At 32.9% G+C, this 7927-nt stretch overlaps 1 protein-coding gene across 1 annotated transcript in view; it reads right to left on the minus strand.

Annotated features, from left to right (window-relative positions):
- The window catches only part of LOC135135491 (basic helix-loop-helix ARNT-like protein 1), a 115033-nt gene extending 107505 nt beyond the window's left edge, over window positions 1-7528 (minus strand). Inside the window, exon 1 of the mRNA XM_064064556.1 lies at window positions 7166-7528. The gene's annotated coding sequence lies outside the window, so the exon portion shown is untranslated. The remainder of the gene's footprint in view (window positions 1-7165) is intronic.
- Window positions 7529-7927: the final 399 nt, after the last annotated feature.

Genomic DNA, 7927 nt, shown 5'->3' on the forward strand with positions numbered 1-7927 from the left:
TTACTAAAGTAAGTTTTTTTTCAAAAGGAAACTTTTCATACTTGAAGGTTTGTTGTCTTGTAATTTTCTTTGTCAGCCAACATTGGTTTTGCTGCTGTTATAAAACCTACTGGTACAGCTCGCAACCCAATAATTTTATTTATCAAACTGGGTTGCAAAATTTTGATAACCTGATTACATGTCTTTTCTTTTAACCCCTGCCGTGACCCAAAAAGACTGTTATAAAGTTTGAAGCTTTTGTTTGTGCGTCTGTGGTATGGTAACTCCCGAACGAATGAACCAATTTTAATGTGTTTTTTTTTTGAAAACTGGTTTAATCGGGAGGGTAGTTATATATATACAGTGCATCTTTTTTAAAAGTGGCCATAGGGATTCCCATATTAAATTTTAGACCCCATGTTAACTTTTGTTAGGGTAAAAACCCAGAGATGATTTTTGCGGAGAAAATAACCTTAGGGTTCTACTTTAATTTTCACTACCACTTTTTGCAGTAATTTGCTAATTTGTGCTTTAAAAAATAAAAATTATTTATTCAATTTTGACATGTAAACAAACGTTTATTTTGCCGTCAGTAGGCCACTAAAGCTTTGGTTTATCCGGTAGCACCATAAAATTTTTAAACCGCTAGCGAAATCAAATTTTTATTTTGCTGTTTTAAAACCATGGTTACCATTTCTGTAATTTCTCCAGTGTCTTGCTGCTCTTTCCATCTAAGGAACTTTTGATACACTTTCTGATCTGGTCTTTTCTGGGAGCAAGTTTTGTCGTTAGAATCTTGCATGATTTTGCAATTTTTCGATAATTTTAGTTTGTTTAAAATAAACAAACACCGTCGCCAGAGTCACATACTACACACACACACACACCTGATATTGTACACTAAATTCTACGCATATAAAACTTTTATTTGGTCGCTGTCAATTCTGACGTTTCTCGAGTCTGAACTTTGAATCACCAATTTTTTCACAATTTGGGACTTGGGGTTGTCAAAATTGAATAAAATTTTGTATTACACTCGCGGTTAAAATGAATGTGTAACTCGCGGTCTTAAGGCGCTCGCGGCATACGCCGCTCTCGCCTTAAACTGACCGCTCATTAAACATTCACTTTAACCGCTTGTATAATAAATAACTATTTGATTAAAAAAGTTTGGTACCTACATCATAGACGATTTTGACTTCTCATTTTAACTTGCCATTTTTGACAGCATAGTTTTTATTTAATCATTAAATACCTTGATTGCAGTTTTTAGAAAAGAAACAAAATGATGGAATTCAAACATAAATGAAGATAATAAAAGATAGTTTCACTGAAATTGCGTTTTTAATGTCCAAGATCGAAAAAACCTGTTCATAAATCTGCCACAAAATTTTCAAAATGTGCTCTTGCCGGATATGGAACGATGTGGAAATGCTGCAGCAAAATTTTGCGGAGTTTCTTCTCTGTTGTCGATAAGGCTTTAATGTATCCATCAGTGACTATTTCTACTTTTTCTTTAATTGTGTACTGCGGCAAGTTGACGAACTTCGGTCACTAAAAACCAGTAATTGAACGAGTAATTAAAGTTTAGAAACGTCAGGTAAATGTCTGTTTTTACATGGCTGCCTACAATATTAGCGACAAAATTATCCAAATATTTTAATTTTTTTAAAGAAATGTCCTTTAATTTAAACCATGATTTATAATAAAATCGACAAAAGATAACCCAAGTCACATCCAGAAAAAATTTCAGCTCTGAATCTTTACTCATACATAAGTTAACATGGGGTATAAAATTTAACATGGGAATCCCTATGGCCACTTTTAAAAAAGATGCACTGTATATATTTTTAATGATAACAATCACTTCAACCATTGCAAGATTATCAACTCATAACACAGTCAGTTTAGGAATGAGCTCAGTATCTCGTCGAACGTCGAAGTGAATCGAATTTCAGACTTTAAAATTTTGGGATGACGTCATCAATTTTTTAGGGGGATAAACAAACATAGTTTGATAAAAAACATGCTTGGTATAAATTTAAAACGTCTGCAAGATTTCAAAGCATTCGGTTTTGCAGACTCAAAATTAATTTGCAAAATATTGTTATACAATTATGATTTTTTTTTTTTTACAAAAATCTAGATGTCTCGGGTAAAAACTCAACACGGATTTATAAACTACATACGTAAGATGTTTTATACAATTTAAAACCCATTATCATGTACAACTTAAGATGACGTCATCAAATAGTTGGTGGTGATGATTAGAAAATGTTTGGTTAGCGTTTTACCATATACTAGTTTCCAAGATGATCTAATGGACAGACGGGAGACCCATTTCTTCATACGTCATGGTCATGACTGGTCGAGACAGCATAAAAGTAGGGAGTCGACTGATGAACTCGATTGCAATACTTCCTTAGCTTACGCTTGGAAAGTAAAAACGCAAGTATAGGACGAATTAGTTATTATAGGTGCCAGATTTTTTCTGATGAGTGAATGAGTGATGACGCATAACTTAGTCGTTTCCTTCGTCAAATTTTATTCCGAATTTATTTATAGATTTTTTGTAGATTTTGCTATTACAGTGCACAATTTTTAGGCTTCCCAAAAACTTCGACAAGTAGCAAAATATGACAAATTTTTGGAACTTCAAAGGATTCCATTAATCAATCTTAAGTAATCATCAAGTATTGCTAACCGTTTTGACTGCCTTCGTATTACAAAAGGTAATAATATCCAAAAATATTTATTATGATACTGATCAAATTAATTTATTTGGTTTATCTTATCTAATTGCAATTTTGACAGCATTTAAGAAATATTTTGTGAAACAATCAAAGGTTAAAATACTTGATAACTAATTACTAGTACAATTTACGTCAGATAATAATTGTCCTACGGTTTTGTCGTCTATAACCAAAAGCTAATGGACAAGTCATAAGTCAGTCTCATACAAACTTGACAACTATTATCGAATTGACTCGGTAGTCATGGTGACCAAATATTAATAATATACAATTGTACAAACGCGACATCTATCAACGAAGACAAAATTCCCCGACTATATACTTCGCTCTCCTGAATAATAAGGTGTACAAATATTTCACATACCATGTTATACAGGGTCATCATAAATGATTGTAGTCAACTTGGCTTTGAAAACAAATGAATTTTTTGCTGTTGCCGCTTCATAATACGGTTCGAAGTAATTCGAACTATTAATTAAATGTCATGCTCTGTTTGAGGTTATTTTCAAAAATAAATAAAACATTCTTTAAGTGTTTAGGCCTAACTGCATGGCATTCACTTAACACTTAGAAGTGTTACGTAAATTCATTTGTGTCCGTGCCCCCGTGTCTCGTGTGTTCGTGCAGTTTATAAAAAAAATATGGAACAACAAAATGCCGAATAACCAGTTGTACACCGGAGGAGGTTTTAATTATGGATTAAGTTTTTGAATATGAATCCAAAGCTACCATAGAAAATAAAAAGGACGATGTCATTTACTGGTGCGACAAAAAATCTGAAAAAAAGTGGTACGAGAACAAGAAAAATGAAGACCGGAAAACAGCCGCAGACGAAGAGGCCGAAAGAAGAAAGATTGGCAAAGGACCACGTCCAGTATTTGAAACAATAGATCCTTGTTTTGGTTAAGTTACGGACATCACAAATCAAAACACTTGTGGAGCCTGGAGACGTACATTTCACATAGTGGGGACGAAAATTAAAGCATCAAACAAACAAATAGCCAAGATTGTGCAGAGGAAATCCTGTGTGTTTAGGTACAAGATGACATCACAGTCTTGGTTCCAATGTTGAACAGAAAAGCATAGTTGAACAGGGTGGTAATCAGTGTTCTGTGGTCATGATTTACCAACAACCTCAAAATACATTTCATTGTTATCTATAAAAAAATTACTGTTTATTTTCAGGACCACTGGCGTGTTACATGCCAAATAATTTTAAAAAGCTAATAGATCAGTAACTTCACAGTTCACACTAAAAATTGGTTCAGTGGAAGAAGAGCAAAGGTTATAGAGACTGTTCATGGGAACATAATTTCACAGAAGTGGCAGGGTTATGAAGTGGCAAAATTAAAAAAGCAATATTTCGGGCAGGAGTTGTTAACTACAAAATAAGGAACGAGAAATTGAAGAATTTAATTTTAGGAAAAGGGTTTTAAAACCAGACCTTGAATTAAACGTACTTACTTCAAAGTAAAACATTAAAGAGTCCATTTTCAATTAAATGATGCTCATTTTTAACGTAATGTTAACAATAACATGAGATATTGTTAGTTTATAAATACATTTTTAGTATGTTGAAAACGGACTCTTTTCAATTAAATGATGCTCATTTTTAATGTAATGTTAACAATAACATGAGATATTGCTAGTTTATAAATAAATTTTAATATGTTTTTCACTATAAATGAAATCAACAAAAAAAATTATTTTATTACCAATAAATTTTTACTGTCTAATATTACAATCTGTTTTAAAATGTTGTGTAAAACAACAGCGACAATCACAACTGTTAACACAGGAAACTATCGTTTCAGAATCCCAAATGTGCATCCAATTCTATTGCGACTTCCAATGTGTGACTGATAATAGAGCTGTTGTACTGGAGTAACGGGAGTAGTGTTAACAAGTATTTTTCTAAGGGATAACTTTTGTTACTTAGAAATATAATAATATAATAAAATTTTCTTAAAATATTCTATCCAAGAGCACACAACTTTGTAGTTGTGCATTTTCAAACAGATCTTAAACTGAACAATGATTAAAAATAGTACTATCATGTGTAGCTACTGATCATTGTGCCACAATATTTGAAATTTAATCCTTTCATCACATATGGCTTGTACATTAATGAAGATATAATCTTCCTGATTTCTAAAAATTTCTGAATCTTCTCCACCTAAAACTTTTACTATTTAATTTTTTATGTTCTATGTTAGCAAAAATTCATATACCTGGTAATTTAATTTTTATATGTGCATATGCAGTCCAAGGCGCCAATGAAGTCTGGAAAACGAGCTAGATGAACAAGGAATTATTCTAACCACTATTGTTTGATGAATGTCCATAAAATCCATAGTACAGTCTAAGTGCGCTCTACCAACGAAATATCATAAACCAATTAAGAGTTAGTTCATTGAAGAGAAACTTTGACTGCTGGAAGTGAAATATTTATCTCTGATTACTGACGTAAGTTCTACACTTACATATCTACATAAAATTCTAGATGATGTTCTAGCAAAGGTGAAATACACATCACTGTTTCTTTGGTCATCTGAAACTTTTTAAAACCTGTGCAATCACTCATACTGTGAAAATAATCAGCTTTTAATTAGGTTACTCCCTGAACATCAAAGCATTCAAATTCTTCCATTTCATCAAATACTTCATTATTCATTATTAAATCATTGTCAACTAGAATTAAGCAGAACCTAATACTTTGTCGCTATATAATTTATATCACTCACCAAAAGCTAATTACTTTCAATTATAAAAGATGCTGGAAATGTTCCCCGTTTTGCTGTAAACATAAAGCTACCCTTCTTTTTTTGTTTTCAAAAATGTTTTCTAACATCACTACATCAATATTTTGACAACAATGTATAATTGCATCCATTAGTTCTTCCAAAGTATGTAATCGATGTTTGTATATGTTATCTTTCATCCATCCAAAAATTGAATAATCAAGTGGAGTCAAATCAGGTGAACGAGCAGGCCACTCTGGATTAAGATTTTGACTTATTATACGATCCCCATAAAATTCTTGCAAATATCTTAAATTTTCCATTGTTTTATGGGCTGGGGCTCCGTCTTGTTGAAAATAACCAAATTCCAATTCCTCATCATCCAAGTGGTTTAGAAACACCTCTAATATTTGCTCCCTATACCTTGCGGAATTAATTGTGTTGTGAAAGAATATTGGCCCAATCACTCTTCTACGCGAAACCGCTAACCACACGCCAACTTTAACAGAGTGTAAAGGCCTTTCTTCAAAAACAAAAGGATTTTCAGCACTCCAAACTCTATAATTTTGCGAATTAACATAGCCATTTAGATGAAACCATGCTTCATCAGAAAAAAATGACAAATCCAAAATTCTGTTGTTGTTCATGTTGTTTTGAAACCATTCACAATATGCAACACGACGAGGATAATCAGCTGGTTTAAGTTCATGGATTGACGATACTTTATAGGGATGCATATGTAATGTTCTTTTTAAAACTTTCTGACAAGTGGTGTATGGGACACCAGATTGCAAAGACAGTTTACTCAAAGATTTTTTTGGGCTTTGCTCCATTCTTTCCCTCAAATCTTCAACCACCTCTTCACTAACTGGGGGCCTTCCTGGTGACTTGCCTTTAGAAACATTTCCAGTGCTGTTGAATCGGTCAACGATTCTTTTTATGTGTGTCATTAAAGACTGTTCTTCAATGTTTAATTCTGGAAATTTTGCCAAATACTCATCCTTGCAGGCTTGAACAGAATACACCCATTCCCCGTCCGCATTTAACGTCCCATTTCGATAGTAAGACATAACAATAAACGTATTTTGTTCAAGAGTGTACCCCATCTTAACCTAAAACAGATTTATTTGAAATATGAATACACATTAATTCATTTCTAGTTACCTTAATCGCTGTTATCAAATCGTTGTAGTTTTGATAAAAACTGGTTTAATTCAATTTAATTTATAACAAAGAAGACTGGAACAACACAAGTAAACAAGACGTGCGCGGGAAAGTATTATGACATATGACCAGCATGACATTCTTCTGACAGCAAAGCAAAACAAAAATTCCCCATAACTTTAGTGGACTATAATTAACAATTTTTTGAAAGTGAGAAGCGGCACATCAAAACAATTGCGTCAGCGCCTACTTCGACTACAATCATTTATGATAACCCTGTATAGACAAAAATAATACGCGCTCAGGCTGTACTCTTATATAGCTAGATGCACTTTTTAGAATGTATATCAAAATGTACCACAAATTTTTATATTTAGATTCGAAACATTTCCCAAGCATTACTTCGTACGGCAGTATTATTCCTACCTGTACGTTAAAAAAATTGATAATATAGCAAACTCGAACAATTTAAGGGACCGTAGACAGATACGTTATTATAGCAGTGATGTATTTAATAGTGGAACTTACCCAGAAAGAAAATTCCAACTAAAATCCAGTCTTAATGTACAAGGAAAGTACAATCACCACAACAAAAACTGTCACAGCACATTTAAATCGTTGTTTGGTACAATTAATGTAAGATATCTCAAACTATATAACCACAACACAAATAGTCCACCATATTTTACGTCTAAAATGAGGATGAAACATGGAACAATGTCGCCCCTCTTCATTGTGTAAAAATTAAGACGCTGCTAAGATTATCTTAGCAAGAGTTATTCTCTACTATATTTAGTATTTTAAAAATATATAAATGTAAGACACTATTTGATTACTCATATTAACATTTCTTTTATACGTTTATTTTTAACGAAATTAAAGGCAAACATCACTCTCTATAACAAGCAATCAGATAAAGCCAACTGGCGCCACCTACTGTCGTCAAGTCTAATTTCTTGCAGCGTGGAGTTTCACTTGTTGCAGTTGGTTCGATTCTGGTTAGACAACTTGCACACAGATGGTGCCCTCAGTTCTAAAATTACGGATCACATTAGACTGTTGATACCAAAAGCATATATTTAAATTGTGTAAATACTGCAATGTCATTAATACATACTACTATTGCTGAAAATAACACTGATAGCAATAATATTATTTGGCTCATGTATACATTTAGTATCACCTATGGTCACAGGGTATTACCAGAGAACATAGAGAAGCGACATAGAGGCTGATTTTGCAAAACCACCCTTATTGACACTGGAGTCCTCAACTGCCAAAAGCAAGCGC

The sequence above is a fragment of the Zophobas morio genome, unplaced genomic scaffold, assembly GCF_036711695.1.
Source record: "Zophobas morio isolate AGI-343-1 ecotype UQ-CSIRO unplaced genomic scaffold, CSIRO_AGI_Zmor_V1 ptg000024l, whole genome shotgun sequence".
NCBI classification, from domain to species: Eukaryota; Metazoa; Arthropoda; class Insecta; order Coleoptera; family Tenebrionidae; genus Zophobas; species Zophobas morio.